The sequence below is a fragment of the Tiliqua scincoides genome, chromosome 4, assembly GCF_035046505.1.
Source record: "Tiliqua scincoides isolate rTilSci1 chromosome 4, rTilSci1.hap2, whole genome shotgun sequence".
NCBI classification, from domain to species: Eukaryota; Metazoa; Chordata; class Lepidosauria; order Squamata; family Scincidae; genus Tiliqua; species Tiliqua scincoides.
The window spans coordinates 47,996,334-48,016,857 of NC_089824.1; positions in this window are offsets into that span (position 1 = coordinate 47,996,334).

Consider the following 20,524-nt stretch of genomic DNA (forward strand, 5'->3'; position numbering starts at 1 on the left):
CCTCCACTTTGTATGAGAAAGACTCTCGCTTGTGCTTGCTCTCTCTCTCTCTCTCTCTCTCTCTCTCTCACACACACACACACACACACACACACACACACACACCTCTGCCATGTCACATAAAAGTTTATGCCAATAAAGTTTCCATACATACACGCCATGTCACATGTAGTTTGGACAGGGGTTAAATTTGAAATCTCAAGGTCAACTATAGCGCATGTGTAGGCACACTAATCATATTTCTAAAAGGTCTCCTTTCAATTTTCTCAAAGGCAAGGCAGGGACAGATATCAGAAAACAGGGCCAGTCCCTGAGAAATAGGAACCATTTCAGCATGTGCAGCAAAAATGCTTTTTACTTACTCCTCCCAGTAGGCTGCCCAATCACCTATGGGTCCCCTCATACCCACACTAGGCATTTTGCTGGCATAGGTCCAAGGAGAGGAAAGGCATGAGGAGGGTTCAAAAAGAAGGGACAGGATCCTGGTGTAGTTTGCTGCCATCAGGGTTCACCCTTCCTGCCCTCCTCACTTTGAAATTCCCCCTACTTTCCCCCTCCCTGCCCATGACTGCCAACCTACCAGTGCTGATGAAGACTGTTGGAGCAACTGCTGCATGTGCCACACCACTGCCCATGTGCAGTAGCAGCCCAGTAGCACATTACAGTGGCCTGGCTTTCATGCCACCAGGAAGCGCCCCACACTGTTGGAACATGCAGTGCAGGGCAACCGTAGTTGTGGGCCTTGTTTACATAATCATAGCCCCAAAGTCAAAGAAGAGAGGAAACTCATTGCTGTCTTTTAGAACTGCATCAGTTACATTAAACAGGGAGACACTATAAAAAAAATCTTCACATCAGAGGAGACAGAGTAGGAAAGGCTTCATATTGATGTATGAGTCAGATAACATTACTCCATCCCTTGCAACAGCCTCAGTGGCATGTCCTGTCCCGTCCCATCCCCTAAACATCAGAGCTGGTTCAGTAATAGCTCTTTATATTGCATTTCTCAAAAGTGTATTAAGTACTAATGGAAACCTGCCAGTGACTATAAACAAGCAGCAAAGGTCCCACCACATGAACTCTTTCCCTAGTATGTTTTAGTGACATTTTGCACTGACCTCCTGTCAGAGTCTTAAATGGCAAGTTATACTAACACATCAGAATAGAAAACTTGGAGGCTCGCCCCAGGTTTAAATAGCACAGCTGACAGGGATAAGTGTCTGGAAGCAGGACTTGTGCTAAGATTAGTAGGATCAATTACTTCGTGTTTTGCTTCTTAATTTTTATTCTATGCTCTAAAGTGGACCATAAGTTGAGTTAAGTAATGCATATAAAATGTTAGCACATTAACACACTTAAATAGCACATTTTGCACTTAAATAGCAATTACGTTTGCACTTTGTCCATTGAAGCCTTTCTAGGTAGCTAAACATAAATCTGCACTAATTTTATCTCAGTTTTTTTGGCTCGGCATATCGACCACCTGTCAAGTCATATTTCTTCACTCAGAATTTTTCCCTTTGGGCCTTTTGAACTGACTGACATTTTAGTGCTACAAGAGGATTTACTAAGAGGTGGATTAAGCATATGGTCTCTTTCTGTAGGAAATTCTGAGAAGGTTGGGCCTAGTTGTGGTGAGTTGACCTATGTCACCCTGGGATATGGTAGCTTATCCAAAGCTTGGGATATGGTAGCGTGTCACTCATCACGTAGTGGATCAGAGTCTGCTTGTGAAACGTATACTTCCAGGTCCATCCAGTCTTAGTCATAGACCAGATTGCACTCTCCATGGCATGGCAAATTAAAGGTAAAGGTATGGAATTAGTAAATCAGAATAGGGCAAGTGCCTCCCCCCCACCCCGTGTGTGTGTATGTGTGTGTGTCTCATTTGGAAAGCAAATGGTGCTGTGTACATTTCTGAAGGTGTTGGGCCTTTTGTGCTATTTACTTTAAGGTATTTGTACAGGCAAGCAGAGATCTGGACTGGTGACACCACTACTTAAACAAAACTTTGAGCCTACAAGCAAAGTGGGCTGGAAAGGTCACCGGTTATAATGTTCCCAAATTCTGTGCAAAAGAACCTTATCGTGTTCTAAAACATTAGCGCAACTCTACAAATATTTGCATTTACAAAGAAAGGAGAGGAAAGTGCACGCTCATATAAATATAGCAGTATGTTTAAAGGTTATCTAATAATGATCTCTTTTTTTAGTAGATATGTCACATGAGCACAGAGGTTATTGGTTGATTTGGCTTCATTAAAGCGAAGGAACTTCATTACTTGTCAGATTTGAATTCACTGAGCATTTTAGAGTCAATTAAAATACATCTTCTGTTGATGCACAAATTACATACTCATCAAGATCGATTAAACACCCCCAGAACATTGTGTGTTTTACTTTGTTCTTTTCTAAGACAGCATATGCAAAACTTGTGGTTCTCATCTGGGATTGTTTGATAGTCTTCATGTCTCAAATGTTTTCAGACAAGTAGCCTTAAGCATTAGAAAATGTGTCAAAATAGAGAAAAAAGATAATAAATCATTGTGTCACCAGATGGGATATACACTTCAAACTCAGGTTTTAAATTACAAGCTAGAGAGAGAGTGAGCTCTTTGAGGACCCATCAATATCAACAAGCTATTCATAAGAGAAGAGGACAATTAATTAGCCCACTCAAGTTCATGGTTTAGAAACAAGGAAAGAAAAGTTAAGATGTTATAACCAGTTCACACATTCTGTGTTCATCTCTTCTTTTCTGATCACATGACTTCTCACCACTTGATTACTCATAGCTTGGTGTTTGAACGGACTTCACAGAAAGATACTGCATTTGAGGTTGTGTGTGGAAATCTAAAATCTAGAACTGTGACTTGGCACACACATCGACACAATGCTGATGATCAAGTGAGCAAGCTAGTTTTAATGATGTGAGTCTTGAAACAGTGCAATCCTAATTTGCTCAGGAATAGGCAGGCCGCTTGTCCTGCGCTGGATCCAGTGCAAGTTTCAGGCTGGCTGAGGCTCAGCCCAAAGCAAGGGGAAAATGTTCCCCTTACCCCAGGGAGAGCTGCAGTAGCTCCATTGCAGCTACTTGGATCTGCACCATCTGAAGTGGTGGCAGAAATCCAAGTAGCCCAGTGCTGGCCCAGGCTGCCCGGGAATGGGGCTACGATCCCACCTCCCGCTCCCTGCCCATCCACCCACAGGACCAACTTCCGCCCACCCTCCCCCTATCAGGCCTCCATGAAAGCACCAGAAAGGACATAGTGCACCTGCACAAAAATGCCAATGCAGGCAGGAGGTCTGGTCTAGAGGGTAGAGCCTTAATTAGCCCAAAGATATCATCTGAAGGTTGCCAGTTCGAGCCCAGCGGCAGCTCCGTGAATGGCGAGACCTTGAAGCAGCTGACAAGCTGAGCTGAGTTATTCCACCTGCTCTTTGGTGTGAGCGAAGAAGCATCTTGGCTGCCCTTCAAGAGAGAGATGGGAGGCAGCTGGGAGCCAGAAGTGATACCAGACCATGAAAGATCCATCTGACATGTTGTGTGGTTCTTGAAAGATAGATTCCTTTTGAAGGAATTGCAAAAATTCCTTCAGGGGTTTAGAAATAGCCTGCCTATGTGAACCGCCTTGAATAAAGTCAGAGGAGTAATCCGATGACCAGAAAGGCGGTATATAAATACCATTATTATTATTATTATTATTATTATTAGTAGTAGTAGTAGTAGTAGTAGTAGTAGTAATTCAGATATTCATAAGTCAGACATCCATAACTCAGGGAACCAATGTACAAATCTCCCTTTCCTATCACATTCTTATTTTGCAGACTTGAAAGAAGGTACTATGGTTCAGATTAGAACTACAGTTCAATCTTCTATTTCTGCCTCAACTTAATTAAACATTGCATATATCCTCATTAACTGTAAATGAATAACTAAGACTGTTCTAAATCAATTAGGGCTAATTATCTGTTGTTATGTCTTACTTGTGTTTCATGGTTAGCTTTTCAAATAAGGGACTTTTTTGTATGTTGTGCTAATCTTCATAAACTGCCCCTGATGATCATTAGCAGGAAAATTTAGAGGGAAAAAAATCTAAAGGCTACCATGGTGCAGGAGACTAATAGCCCATCTAACACAGAACAATTGACTGAGCGGAATCAAATGTATTGGAGTATGCATATAAGTGAAGAATCTATCCTCCTACTCCCTCACAGAATTTGGCAAGAAACATGCAGTCAATGACCATTTTCCTAATGGCTATAGATCACCACAGTTCTTTGTAATTGTGTGCACTTTTCAGGCTTTGGCCTCTAGAGCTGCACATGGCACATGTGCAAGAGGAGGATGCAGTCTTCTGTGTCACACACTACTAGCCCATTCAGTCTGAGGAAATCTAGGCTGTGGGTTGCTGATTTATTTAGCTAATATGACCCAGTTAAGCCAAGTGCCTTCAGTATTATCATCCACATTGTTCAAAGCTTTCATGCCTCCAGCAAAGCAAATCTTATAAGATAACAGTCCTCAGTTATTCAGAAAAGAGAGGGCAGCAATGATCTAATTCTGTCCCCTGCCGCAGTGTTTTTTCAGGCTGTAGTTTCCCAGCTGTTTTATTCTTTCTTTTTTCTGCACTGTGTGTTCATTGGCTTAGCAATACAGTGAATCTGGAATATGTATTAATATTTGTTTCATTTTATAATTTTTATTTTTCACATTTACAGACCGCCTGGCAGTCTGCTCCCAAGGTCTGCGTATTGGATTGCTGTAATAAAACTGGACTATTTTAATGTGGTCTACATGAGGTTGTCCATGAAGATGCTCAGAAACTTCAGTTGGTACAGAATGCAATGGTCAGATTGCTAACTGGTGCCACTGTTCATGGCAATGTCACACCCATGATGTACCATCTGTCTTTTCTGGGCACAATACAAGATGCTGATTATTACCATTCTGGGTGAAAATCCTAGATTCCTCCCCCCATTTTCTTTTTACAGATTTTTCTTTTTAATTAGGAGGGGGGGATCGCAGAGGCTTCTGTGATGCCTCAGCATCCTGAAGGGGTTGTTGAGTCACTCAGATACAGTAGCCATTGCTCCTTTGTTGTTGGCTATTGATTGCATCTTTGCCCAACAAATGATCCAGCTTTGAGTTATGTCATTGGATCATGTTGCCCACCCAATTTCCAAGAGGGAAAAATCAAGTGGTTCAGGTGACACACACACCCAGTATCTAATCGCACAAGTAAACAAAAAAGTTAAAGCTCACAGGTTCTGAAAAACAGGGTCACGTACACCATTTTGCCCATTTGTGCAGGGCAAACACCAAAAGCATCTCATGCTTCATAGAGGGGTCGCCTACTCACCTTGCTCCTAGTATGGGTGCAAGGATCAGGACTCTGGAACATCATGAGCAAACAGAGTTAGATGCAACAGGGTTGTTTTTTCTTAAATTTTCCATTTGCCTTTCAGCATTCTTACTAACCTTTCCCATTGTCCCTTTTTGTCCCCTTTCTAAGATCACCCATGTCTTCTATTCTTGCAATTTTCCTCCCATTGCCTTGATATATTGTAATTTTTTAAAAAATAAACATCTTTCCTTTTTATAATTTATAACTTTATTGTTATAATATTGATAGGAGCAACAGTGAGTGCTGTTGATCCCATCCCTCTCCTGGGCCCGATTTGCCCACCCTCAACCCCATCACCACCCTCCATTCACCCTGTTATACTCTTCCTGCCCTTTCACCTCACCACTCAGCATGGAACTTACCACATTCAGTGCGTGTTAATCCTGCGGGTGCTCGTGGGCCAGTGCAGGCTTCCAACCAGCACCAGCAACTGTTATGCCTTCACAAAGTGCTTTATGGCATTTTTGCAACAACAATCACCAGTGCAGTGACACTGTGCTGCCACAAAGGCTATTTAGAATTGTGCCTTTAAATGCCTTGTAATCCTTAATTCTGATTGTTAGACAATGTTCCCTCCTTCCCAGCAGAAGGCCAGTAGGATCACGGGACACTGAAGAAGTTAAGAGGACCAGTACAGGATAGCATTATCTCAAATGTGAGGTTTACTGATGGAAAATCTGACTCAAGTCCCAAACCAGGAGTGGTCTACTTAACATTGATCCAGACCAGAATGTACTTAAGTACAAATTCACTGCTTAAATGGCTCATTAACTGCTTCTTTAACAAGCAATGAAGCTATCAATAGTCATGTTATGTGTCATTGGACATTGCTTTCAATCTGCTGTGTCCATTGCTGTGGACATTGCTTTCAATTTATACTTAATTAGGAATTATTGCATATTTCAGTATATCACATTGAAGTAATTCAACTTGGTCATCTTCTACTAAAAGGTGGGAAGCACATTAGTAGTCTGCCTAGGTTTGCTACTAAGCATGTAATTTATTATTAAATATTTGTGAACAAGGTTAGGAGTCCATAATATCCTGTCACAGTGCGATCAGATACTATATGGTGCTTTTATTTCCTGACTCTTATCTGGATACTCTTGAAAAATTCAGCCATGGCTGGTGATGTTGCCTCTTTTGACTGATTGTGCATTATGAAAAGGCTCTCTCTCTCTCTCTCTCTCTCTCTCTCTCTCTCTCTCTCTCTCTCTCTCTCTCTGATTTTTGCAATAACAAACGAATGTCTGGAGGCAGCCACCACAGTTTAATTTGATTGAACAGATCATATCTGGAAATCATAACTTTCCTCAAGCATTGTCAAAAAGTAAGCAAGATATTTGTGTCTGGATGTGTAACTGTATATATGTTGACTATACTTATTGTCAGCCCACAAATGCTTTTGTTAACAATTTAACAACCACTGCTAGCTGAGTAAAGAAGAACCTTTTAAAAGTGGCAACTCTCTTATACGTAGCCCAGGGAGAACAACTATCTCTATTCATTCTCTCAGCAGCTGTTTCCTGGTCTCTTGTGTCTTTTTTTCCCTTGTGGTGACCCCTTTTGGGACAGGGAACCATCTTCTCATTAATTTTGCTATATATATGTATACTGCATTGAAAACTTTTTGTTGAAAAGCAGGACATAAATTTTCTGAAAAATAACATTAACAAAATAAATAATTTCACCTACTCAGAATATTCACTATTGGCCCTATCCTATGGGAGCTGCCCGCCAGTGGAATGCTCATTGCACCAGTGATGACTGCTTTATGGCTTCCCAGAGTTTTACCATGACTTTGCACCCGTTCATTTTAGGCATCTAGAACTTAGCGTCTGAATGATCTCATTTCAAGGTTCACTCTAAATATTGGGATTTATAAAGATGGATGCAGCTGTGCAAATGCAGTGTTTGTTAAGAAAAATGAAATATGTGAAGCCATGATTTGATAGCAAGGTGTTGTCCATGGATAGGAAAGATGCAGACTAAGAGCCCAATCCTGAGCTGCCTGGGTGTGTGACTGTGGCGGCACCGAAAATGGCTGCTGCAGCTTCCTGCATGCCCAAGGCAGCTGCAGATGACACCTTGGGAGAAGGGGACTTTCGTCCCTTTCCCCAAGGTAAGGGGAGTAACCCTGCAATCGTGAGGAAAAAGCCTCCATGTCAGGTACCGAGCTTGACGCAGAGGTTCAGGATCCGGTGGAGCACTGCTCAACTGATCCCGCCTCCCTCCCCCCCAGCATGCCTCTCCCCACCTCCCGCTCCCACCTCCCTGTCACACCTCTCCCCACCCTCTGCCTGCCTCCCTGGAACGCCTTCTCCCTGCCTTCCCCCATGCTCCTGCTTTCTTCTCCGCTGCTCGGCAGTCCATGCAACTGCCGAGTGGCAGAGGCCACTCAGCGCTAGCCTTAGCACCGGCCAGCTCACAAATGTGTCTTATGGCATGCTTGCGACAGTACACGCCAGCAATAAGCCAGTGCACAGAGCTCACGTTTGGGCTGTAATATTGGGGCACTGGGGGACAAAATTGCACTTAAATACAACAAGAATTCTGCTGTGGAAGCATGTATTCCTGTTCCAACATATTGTTTTAGTACCCCACTTCTCCAAGAGGTGAAAAGCAGTAGCATAAAAATGTGAAGGGTGGGGGCCACAGGACCCAGGTGCCAAGCTGCAGGGGAGTGACAGAGGCTGTCTCCCAGTTTTTAAAATCTTGGTATTTTCCAGTAATACAATCATGTTATATATCATTGTAAGTGTAATTTCATGCAGATTTCAATGAAACAAACCACGTTGAAATATCTCTATTCTAGCAAAAGTTATATCCAAAAAAACCAGAAAAAGAAAACGCAACTGCCTTATGTAACAAAAAGTGGATTACATTGGGAATCCTGTAATGAAAGATGATTACTGTAAGAAAAAAGTGGATTACACTGGAATTAACACTGGGAATAAATAGCTTGTTGCAAGCAACCAACCAAGAATACCAAATGTATTCTTCATAAATGAACATATGTTTTGCTGTTCTTCTATATTATAACAAAACTGCTTTTCTATGTATTATAGACCACAAACCTACTGTATGTTATCTTGATAGGCATTCATTCACTGATTTGCTTTGAGTTATGATCTCTAATATTCATTACATATGTGAAACCTATTATATATAAGTTCAATAAAAGAAAATGTTCACTGTCTGCGCTTCTTCTCTGTCCATTTTTATTAATATTATTATTCATTTCATATCATGACTATTACTGAAAGTGATTTTGTTGTGTGGAGGGTGTCAAAAAATTATGGGCTCTAGATGCCAAATGACCTTTGTACACCACTGGTGAGAAGTTGTAGGCCCATCCTGGGTTCAAACTTCCTTTGCAAGAGAAATCACTGGAGGCTTATGATGTCTTTTTAAAGTTTGCTTTATTTACCAATATACATTCTGAGCATTGGCTGGAGTAGGTAGTATATTCCTTCAAGCAATATTAGCCACATGGGTGCTCTAAGCACATGAGCTGCTCACTCTTCCTCTTGGTTTCCATTCCAGTCTCTGTGAGATCAAATCCTAAGTCTTTCTGTCTCTTCCAGAATCTGCCACTTCATGCCCAGCCTTTGTCTTCTTTAACTGCCAAGATGGAGAAATCAGAAGGAATCACTTTACACTTTGGCCTTTTCTCACAGGTAAATGCACATAAGGGTCGTAATGGAAGCTTCCATTCAACAATTCATGTCAATCCTCTTATGGCCAAACATTGTCTAAGGGTCTGGCTGCAGGGCCAGGCTCATTCACTTCCTCAAATTCCAATTTCACCTTATTTTACTTAATAATAAAGTTGAGTTTTTGTGTAGTGCTTTTTGAGTGCATCTTTCATGTGTGTTATCATGATGTAATCCTTACAACAGCTGCATCAGATAAGTATTATTATCTCTGCATTGCAGCAGGGGCCGAGAGGATGTGGCTTACCTAAGGTCACCATGGAGGTGTGAGTGAATGGAAAGGATTGTAGCTCAGTGGCAAAGCACATGAGAAGGCCACGGGTTCAAGCACCAGATAGGGCAGAGAAAGATTCTTGTTGCAATCTCTGGAAAGCCAAGGGCAGTCAGCAACAGCAATACCCAGCTCACTGGAGTAATCGGCTGACGGAGTCGAAGGCAGCTTCCTATGTTACTGAACTGATGGCAGAAGTGAGATTCAAACTAGTGAAGTCCTGAAACTACCTTGAACTACAAACACCACAATGCTATACAAATACCATGACATCCAATGGGTTACATGAGTGACCAATTAATAGATTCTAATCAAGTTACATTGTTAACTAGCATTCCAGGCACTGCTGGCAAGAGAGCAAGGGGACTTTTCACCTTTCCCTGGAGTTTAGCAGGTGCCAAATTAAACAACATGCAGGGAAAACATCCCTGTGGAATTCAGAGAAAAGTGAGGCAACAACATTACATTTACGCCAGGCATCTTTACTTCTAGGACAGGAGTACCAAACAGAGCTGTGCTTCTTCATCCAGCATTCTCTCAATTATATCATCAGTTCATTGCCCTCCAGGGAAGGCCTGAGGCCAGAAGTGCTTTCTTTGAGGATCAAATCCAGAGACAGAATATTCTTCACAAAGTGGGAAGCTTTGCAAGCTTCTTAGTGCCTGGGACATGTAACTTAATGGATCCCTTTGATACCAGACTTGCACGGTCAGCCTATTGAGGAACAGGCCATTTGCATCAATTGCTACTGCTGCTGCTGAGTTGGCCACTAATTGCTGAGATCTGTTAAACATGTTCCCCAGAGACCTAAGAAAGGAAAGTGGAAGCCATGGTGTACGTGTTTCCAAATATGGAGCTGAGCTCCCATCAGTTTTTACCCTGAGCAAAACATGCTCAGCCAAGCTTTGTATTAAGAGTACAGGTTCTATATTAATGGTGCACTTCTGAAACACCAGTTGGAGCGGCATAGCATATGGCATAAGCACTAGGCCACTGGCATGACTGCTCCGCCATCATAGACCCAGTTTTGCCAACCCCTTCCTGGGCCTGAGAGGAGGAGGAGAAGTAGCAGTAGTGGTTGGCGCACTGCTGGATAACAGCCCAATACTGAGCTGCCTGGCGTGCGAGGTGGCTGCGGGGCTGAAATGGCTACCGCGGCATCCAACATGTGCCAGGCAGCCCCTTGGGGGAATGGAACATTTGTCCCCTTCTTGCAGGTAAGGGAAGTTGCCCTGCAATGGGGCTACTCAGTTTTGCAGCAACTCTTGAGCTGGCGAAGAATCAAAGTCTCCCATGTCAGGCCGTGTGGCCCAACATGGGGCTCAGGATCTGGTGGAACTGAGCTCCACCAGTCCTGTCCTCTCCCACCCCACTCCCTTCCCCTGCCACGCCTCCTCCCCGCCTTCTCCCTGTCCCGGAACACCTCCCGCCTGCCACCCTCCATGCCCCCACTCACATCTCCACTGCCCAGTGGTCAGTGGAATGCAGGCTCAGCACTGGAGCTGGCCCAGCGCAGGCTTGTGCTGGGCTAGCTCCAGTACTGGGCCCACAGTAAGTCTTACAAAGTGCCTTCTGGGACATTTACGACAGTGCGTGCTGGCGGTAAGCCAGCATGCCGGACTCTGGATCAGACCCTAAGAAGGGCAGCATTTGACCCACCACCTCAGGCTCCAAGGGGCAATATGCATTCAAGTGATTGTGCAGCCCTAAGGAGGCCACAGCGGTGTTCTGGGGCAAAATGGTCACTTTTACAGGTGCCTCAATATGCCATGTAAGCGGCCCTACCCCCTCACCTTAGGGGCCATTCTGGGCAGCGAGAGCAACATGGAGGCCAGTTGTGGATCTGCCATAGACTTAGATGGGGCAGAAACCCTGGGTGCGAGCCTCTAGAACCACGTGGAAGCCCCTCTGAGGTTCCTGATGGGGATGGAAACTCTGCCTCCAGTTTTCCAGAAACACAGTTTAAACTAAAGCGTTGGGGAAGCTCAGAGAGGCTTTCCCAATGTGGGCTAAGGTCGTGTGAGCCTCCATGAGCCCCAGGTGAGTGGGGGGGGGTTGGATTTTTGTGTGGGGGTGGCAACAGCCCATGGGCGGTGCCATCGTGGACCTTTGTCTGGGCGCGGGGCTGGGGAGGTCCACTGCTGATGGAGGCATCTCCTCTACGCTGCTCTCACCATCCGAAATGGCTTCGGAGAGGAAGGGGCTGCTTACACAGCACATTGAGGTTCCTGCAAAACTCCCCCGCCCCCCCCGCCCCCGAACGCTACGGAGAGGCAAAGTCCTGCAGTGCATAGTCATGCCTAGTTGTTGCTGCAGGCTACTTTTCCTGGGCTGGAGCTTCTCATTTCCTCAAAGACCTGCACTTGAGAGTTCATGTCCGTAAACAAATTGCTGTCTTGCAGATAACTTTTGATAAAGAAATACATAAAATCAGTGTCAGCAGCTCCTTGCACTGTCTATTAGCCCTCTTAAGAAGGCTGCTTAATGCATGTGCAACTAGGGCAAGGCGTTTTAGGGTCTTGAAAAATTCATCTGTTTTGAGTCATTTCTGATCATGCTGAGCTCAGCAGTCAGGGCTTCCTTCTCGGCGCTTGCCATGCGCCGCCAAACTGTTTGCTAACAGGCAGCAACCTTTGACCCAGTTTCCAGAGGCCTCTCAAAATAGGCGGCTGTTGCAATGCATTTCTCTGCTTTCAACATGCCATTCATGTGTACGGCAGCCTCTAGTAACCAATAGCCTTTTTGTAGAGCAAAGGTGGCTTGTGGGTTGAAATGAAAAAGAAAAAAAAAATAGTCCAGAAACATCATTGCTGGCTTAATCCTACAGACAAACAACTTCCACCTGACATTTAATCAACCTTGGGGCTCAGGTTTTTCAACAGAAAAATGTGCATCATTTTACAAATTCTAAGTCATCTCTGTGGTCTGATCCATTTTGAAATGGGCAGCGCAATCCTGATTTGTGCAGAAACAGGACTCAAAAGATGGGCCTGTGTTGTATCCAGCATAAGTTTTAGGTTGGCTGAGGTTCGACCCAAGGCAAGAGGAAAAAATTCCCCTTACCCCAGGGAGAGACACAATGGCCCCAATGGGTCTAGTCGGATCTGCGCTACATAAAGAGATGGCGCAGATCTGAGCAAAGCAGAGCAGCTTGGAACTGCTCCATGCTGCCCAGGAACGGGGCAAGGATCCGGCATAAGTGTTGGATCCTGGCCTTACCTCCTGCTCCCTGCCCACCCACCCACAGTCCGGCCTGCCACCCACTCTCTCTCCCTGCCCTGAAACGCCTTCTCCCTGCCCTCCACATGCCCCCCCCCAACTCCCACACCAGCTGAGCTCGGCCAGCACAGAGTCTGGATCTGGCCTCTGCGGGCAGGCGCGCATCCCTATGTCGGCCCAGCTGACTCGCACGGAGGTGCGAATGTGCTTTATGGCATGTTTGCAAACCTGCTGGGCTGAGCAGTTAGGATTGCACCCTGACATGCTTAATAAGCCTTTGACTTTAGCAAACAAACAAAAACACTAGGTTCAGCTTGGATATGCTTTAGTGTCAAACATATATTTGAGAAAGGAATAGTTCAGTTGTCCATACACTATATTTTGCATTCTTGTGCATGAAACATTTTCAAAGGCAGACAAAGTGTGTTTGCTAACAGCGAAGGGAGAGTGAGAAAAGATAATAGCTATTTTCCTGGGCCAAATCTGGTGGTGAAAATTTATAAGGGTTTGAACCCTGTTGGGCAGAGTGCAATCTTGTTAAAGCTCTTCAAAGGTAATCGATATAGTGTTTTTGTGAAGAGTACAAGTTGTGAACAAAGAAGCCCTGAGTTCAAATCTTGCCTCCACTATAACCACTGCAAGCCATTATCTCACAGTCCCACTCCCCCATCTGCAGTGTGGCGATAATAAAATTGGCTTCCCTCACAGAGCTGTTAAGAAGATTGTTGAAAAGATGTATGTGAAGTTCTTTGAAAAGCTCTATATTAATGCTAAGCCTTATTATTAGGCATTACTATTATCACTCCTGTGTGCTTTATAAAATCCAGAGTTCTGTGAATTTCTCCTTTGACTTTTTTTCAACCTGCAACTTTGGGCAGAGTCACATCTTCAAATATCCAAAGTCAAATGAAGCACCATCCCTAAGCATACCTAAGTGAAATATTAAAATGATGCCCCCTGGTGCTGGATCCTGGTGCTCCTAAGCATGGCACACACTTTTCAACCTGCTTGATTTATTGGGTTGGCTTCTCTCCATTTCTGTTTCCCCCCATGAAGGATAACCACCTCAGCTGCAGAAGTTCAACACTCTGTAGGATCTGGAGTCCTGGATACATGACATTTTTTTACAGCACACTAAAGGTTTTAGCCAAGGGGCTGCTAGAAGATGAGGCTGGACTTCAATAGAAAAAAAAACCTGTGTTGCCTGCAGACCACATCTGGTTCAGTCCCTGGCATCTCTGGGAAAGATGCCTTTCTGAAACCTCTGGCCTTCCAGCAATTCCTTTAGGTGGTCTTTGGAGCAGAGCAGCCCTGATTATAGTGCATTGCCCTTGCTCTGATCTGCAGCACACAACTCCTCTGGCACACTCATTGCAGCTCAGTTTGGTTCCTCTCCCGAACTTTGATGCTTGTGCATTATTTTTTAACCTTTCTCCCTATCTATCTTCAGTGCTCTTCACCTTCTGGTTTAAAGCTGTCACCCAGCTTGGTATTACCTTTTATTATGAAATTGCACTACCAGAATCCTATTCATGTTGCAATAAGTCTAAAAGGATTTGTGAACAAAATGTTAGATTTGATTGCCTAGATCTTTTTACTGAAAGTACTGCTGCTTCCAGAAAAAGAACTACCTTTTTTATTATTTTTCTTTTAATGTAAGGCAGGGAAAGAGTTGGTTGGAAGCACACCAAGAACCGACTTCATCCCTCCGCTCTCCCATTTTAATGGCAAAATTTAAAATGAAAACCAATTTTCTTCTGAGTGATGTCAGAACAGCGTGGAAAGATCTTTCCCCTGATGAGTCTCGCAGTTCTGAATTAAGAATGTGCTAACTGTTGGGGTTCTGGCTCTGAAAAATATCAGACCCCCGTGGATTTAATACTGCATCGTCTTTCATAATGATGAGCTTTAATGTGACAAATAACCCCCATGTATATGCAGAATCTATAAGAACCTGTCAGTTATGTTCCAAAGTATTCAAAGACGCCTCTAATAATCTCTCTCTATGTGTATACAATTATCTTTCATAATTAAGACTTATATAATGCTAACAAGAAATGCACTCAAAATATTACAGTACTTTCCTTCCCTTTCAACACTTTGACCTTAAAGCTTCATTTATACATTCTGAGTCCCTACTTCTCCTCTCCCCTTCAGATCCAAACTAGACACAGTGCAGGAAGTATGCAATCAGTTCTCTTGATGGATTTTTTTAAAACCTAAAAGCAGGTGTATTATGGGGGAGGGTGAATGAATTATCATATTTTGTGGGCTTTTTACATAAGAACATAAGAACAGCCCCACTGGATCAGGCCATAGGCCCATCTAGTCCAGCTTCCTGTATCTCACAGCGGCCCACCAAATGCGCCAGGGAGCACACCAGATAACAAGAGACCTGCATCCTGGTGTCCTCCCTTGCATCTGGCCTTCTGACGTAGCCCATTTCTAAAATCAGGAGGTTGCGCGTACAAATCATGGCTTGTAACCCGTAATGGATTTTTCCTCCAGAAACTTGTCCAATCCCCTTTTAAAGGCGTCTAGGCCAGATGCCATCACCACAACCTGTGGCAAGGAGTTCCACAGACCAACCACACGCTGAGTAATATTTTCTTTTGTATGTTCTAACTCTCCCAACACTCAATTTTAGTGGATGTCCCCTGGTTCTGGTGTTATGTGAGAGTGTAAAGAGCATCTCTATCCACTCTGTCCATCCCTTGCATAATTTTGTATGTCTCATCATGTCCCGCCTCAGGCACCTCTTTTCTAGGCTGAAGAGGCCCAAACGCCGTAGCTTTTCCTCATAAGGAAGGTGACCCAGCCCAGCAATCATCTTAGTCGCTCTCTTTTGCACCTTTTCCATTTCCACTATGTCTTTTTTGAGATGCGGCGACCAGAACTGGACACAATACTCCAGGTGTGGCCTTACCATCGATTTGTACAACGGCATTATAATATTAGCCGTTTTGTTCTCAATACCTTTTCTACCTTTTTGCATCAATGCTGTGAACAAATCTCACTGCTCAGAATACAGCACAAGTGTGCCAGTCACTAGGTGAAACCCTGGTCTGGGTTGTAAGTAGCGAGCATGTCTGACATGAGTTGTTTGTCATGGGTCAGTAATGATTTGAGAAATTTGAGTACTGCATCATCAGCAGGAGCAGTGCACTATTGTGCTATGATCAGAATTGTACCTAGGCAGCAATTCTTAGCTTCCTAATATCACTTTCCATAAGGTGCATGATCAGAAATCTCCTGAGACTATTCTTTGTCCAGAGTCCATGAGACAGAGGTGCAGGGGGTAAGTGTTGATACTTGGAAATTATCTGGGATCTCAGCTGGCTTCATAGAGAGTGAAAGATGGAGGCTGGACTGACCAGGAGGTCAGGTCTACTAGGCGGGCAGACTTGCGCTCCAGAGATTTTTCTGCCAGGTAGAGTTGTGCTCCAGAGATTTTTCTCCCCTGCCCATTCTGCTCCCTCCTTCTCTCCTGTTCCACCATCCCTATCACCACCTTCCCCCTTCCCTGTATCGCTCCTTCTCCCTCTTTAGGAAGGGACCCAAAAGAAACTTTGTACCCCCTAATAAAATTCCTCTCAGAGGCCCTGCCCCTCTGGTTTAAAAGATGAGATTTCCATTGTGGTATTCAACCAAAATGCCTTGGATCCCTCTTAGGTCCTATACATTAGGAGAAAGGTAGGATCAAAATGGAACAAAGAATCAAACAGATATTGCTCAACTTGGTACAGTTTTTGATCTGCACAAATTTACAGCCCAATCCTACCCACACTTTCCTGGGAGTAAGCCCCACTGACTCTAATGGGACTTACTTCTGAGTAGACATGCATAGGATTGGGCTGTAAGTCGGGAACGTCTCAAGATGACAGATAAACTGCAACATTACAGCAGACTTGCATGAAGTCTGCGCTTATTACTAGGCATTTTACAATGAGTCAGAGGCCATCTAGGGTGATGACAGAAGTCAGAAATCACAGCTACACTATTCTAGGGACAGCCCAGCTGTTACGTGAAAATCCCCTTTTTCCTTTTGTGATTTTTATATCTGGTTATGTATTATGGATTAAAATATCATGCAGGCAAACCCTCAACACATTTAAACTTCTCAAAACCAGGTCAAGCCACAAGATCGTGGCTGCACTGTCTTCACTTCCCTGTGATTATACATTAACAACACTGGAAGAGTATGTCTTTATTGTTTAACTCAATCACTTTAAATGTCTTCTATTGTATTGTTTAACTAAATCACTGCTTATTGTGCAAGTTTCCCTAGCCAGGGAAGCGAGCCATTTGACCCATTTAAATTCTGCTGATAATAGACATCATGTCTCCAAATTCCCCACAGGGGCGACAGAAAACAAGCTACCCCCCTCCCCCAGGAAGCCAGTCATGGCTGATACCCAGTCATCCTGTTTTTCTTGCATGCTCCACGTGTCCCACTGTGTGTAGTGAGCATTCGCATCCAGGACAGCTCTAGGCCACATCTGGGTCATTCAGGTCAGCAAAAACCCTTAAAAGAGAAGGCTGCCATGTGCTCCCTCTCTCTCTCTGGCTGCCCTCCAAGGCAGAGGTCCTCCATAGGACAGAGGTGCCCTCCAAGGCAGAGTTGCCTCCAGAGGTCCTCTTCCCCCCTCCCATCCAACTGCTCCTCAGGACAGGTAACTACAGTGCTTTTTAAAAAAAAAAAAAGTGCAGGAACTCACTACTTGTTAATCTTTTATTTATTTATTTATTTTTAAATTTATTTAAAATAAAATATTTTATTTAAAATAAAATAAATCATTTATTTATTTATTTCATTTATGTATTCATCTCATTTCTCTCTCTTTAAATCCCCATTCCCCAACTACTTAAGAACTAGAAAATGAGGGGAGATCTTCAAGAGAGAAGAACAAAAAGAGACGGACCACCTTGGGAGCGCACACCAAGGATTATATCGAGGCTTGTTGCATGTATTTGCAAATATGTAACAACCCAAAAATTTAATAAATATTGGTTAAAACAATTGATGAAGGCAAAATATAAAAAATGATTACATTACATCACTCTACAGATTTGTTTGAACCCAAATCAATTAGCACACAGGGGAGAGGGGGCACAAAAGATGGGTTAATTAATTGATTAATAAACAAGTTATGGATCAAAAATCATGTGGTCACACACCCTCTACTGGGTCAAGACATTGAAACATGATTGGTGCAAAGAAAGGAACATCTCCCTGCCCACTCTATCACCACATCCTGTGGCCAGGAGTTCCACAGGCATTCAGTGTGAGTGGACATCCCCTGGTTCTGGTGTTCTGTGAGAGGGAAAACAGCATCCCCCTATCCGCTGTATTTATCACTATGTCCTGAGGCAAGGAGTTCCACAGACACTCAGTGTGAGTGGACATCCCCTGGTTCTGGTGTTGTGCGAGAGGGAAAAGAGCATCCCCCTATTCACTGTATTTATCACCACGTCCTGAGGCAAGGAGTTCCACAGACACTCAGTGTTCCAACCCCTAAAATTCAGCCACTGAATTGAGGGGAACAGATTCAGAACAGTCCAAAGAAAGTTCTTCTACACACATGTATAGAATTTGCAGCCACAAGATGTGGTGATGACCAATCCTAGGCATGTCTACTCAGAAGTCAGTCCCATTAGAGTCAGTGGGGCTTACTCCCAGGAAAGTGTGGACAGGATTGGGCTGATGGGTGGCTGGATGTGTGCGGGAAAGTTGGTTAGGGGCCAGCTTGCCAGGCCAGCACCTGCTGCAGAAACAGACTGGGATAAAGAAGACAAGCAGATCAGCCTGGATGCTGCAGAAGAAAAGTGCATGGAGGGGGAGAAGAACACTGGACAAATGCAGACCAAGAGCCCCAGCCTATGCATGTCTACTCAGGAGCAAGTCCCACTGTAGTCAATGGGGCTTGCTCCCAGGAAAGTGAAGACAGGATTGCAGCCTGTGAGCCCAATCCTATGCATGTCTACTCTGAAGTAAGTCCCATAGTGGTCAATGGAGCTTACTCTGTAGCCTGCCTGCAATAACCCCCCCCCCCCCAAAAAAAAAAAAGAATCAGTGAGATTTCCAGTCCTCCCCACTGAGTTCTTCTATTTCAGGCATATCAAGATAAAGACCCTCCTGGCTTTGTAAGTGCAAAATAGAAAACTTTCCCCTTACCACCTGAAGCCTCTTTTTTGTCCTTTTTAGTGGGGGGGGGGAGAGGTTGCCTTTTGGAGTATCTCCAACTCCAAGTATCTCCAACTCGGGACCATCCTGGTGTCCTCACATTCCCCTTTCCCTGGCCTGGCCAACAGCCAAGGCATGTCTGCCTACTCACAAGTAAACGCGACACAAGGCTGCTTGCTTTCCATACGGCTCAATAGACTGCAGCTGGGAGGGAGACAGGGACCTCCTTCTTCCTTTTGTGTTTTGGGGGCTGCATTCATTGGATCAGGACCATGCTGACGTCCTTGGAGTCCTCTCAGCTGCCCTTTCCAACGGACTACTGGTGTGTAAACGCGGCCATGTGGCTTCATTTCTGGCTCAGGCAGCTGGAAGGGATGGAATCTTCTCGGGTGTTTTTGTGAGGCTGCATTCATTGGATTGGGGCCATTCTGGTGTCGTTGGATTCCTCTCAGCCTGCCCTTTCCGATGGACTATGGCAAGTATGCCTACTCGTGAATAAATGCGCGCTACGGCTTGCTTTCACTTTCCATAGGGCTCCATTCATTTTTTCCTGCGGGGGAGGGGGGCTGCATAAAAAAGCTGCAGGAACGCCATTCCAGTGCATTCCATTAGAAAAAAAGCCCTGGGTAACTATATCTTGTGTCTGAAACCTTTTCCCTGTTCCCCCCCTTTTTTCTCCCCTTCTTTCCCCATCTTTAGTCAGCAACTGGGTTATGCAGACCAGGGACCCCTAAAATCCTTCCCTAAAATCTATTCTTTTCTGATCTCCTCGGAATGCACCAAATACACTCCACACGCAACCACCATGAAAGTTAGGTACACTGTATCCAAGTACTAGGATTCAAGTAAACATATACTTATCAATTCTCCATGTGCATTATGTATACCTATATGTTTTTGCAATAAAAATATAATCCTATTGAAAGTTATCTTTCTCCCAGTCTCTTTTCAAGCTAAAAAGGAATTTCTCTGCATTACGCCATCTTGTTATCTAGCCTGCGATCCTGAAGTTTCCAAAAGGGAAATATAATAATTCCCCTTAAAACATAACAGCCCTTTTTGGTAACACAGCTATCTCTGGATCACTCAGCTGTAAATGGGCCCAAGAGCAGCTTCATTCCTTATTGACCACCCAGTACAAATGCACTGTGAAATATGATGAATCAAGTATATCCAAACTAGCCTGCGGTGTGGACATAAATTGTGTTCTCTTGCCAGTACAAAGGCCACAGTCTTCCCTTGCAGCAGAAGTGCTTTTTAATTACTGAATTTCCCTTGGTGCAAAGGTTTGTTTTTTTAAAGAGGGATAGTTCCTCCTAAGCTTGAAACTTTGCTGCTATCATGGCATCCCACTGTTTTGTTTCTTACACAGTACACGCTGTGCATTTTTTTCCCAAACAGAACTAGTAGGTCTGTCATGTTAGAACACTGACGTACTCTCAGCAGTCCTATTATTGGCAGTTCAAAGTTTCTCTGCCTCCGGGTGTGAAATTCTATGGCAAATCCCAGCAAAGGTGAAGGGTACATTCTAATGAGTCAAAGGGTTCACTAATGCCTGCCACGCTGAAGCAAAATCCAGTAAAAAGACAGATCTTGGCCAATGGTTCACAGCTATGCTCAGGGTGCAGAGTGTAGCAGTGCATTGGCTCCCTTGGTTAAGGTCATCAAATGAGTTTATGGTTGAGGGGAGATCTGAGCCAGATTCACAGCTTAATTTTTTAGCCTCT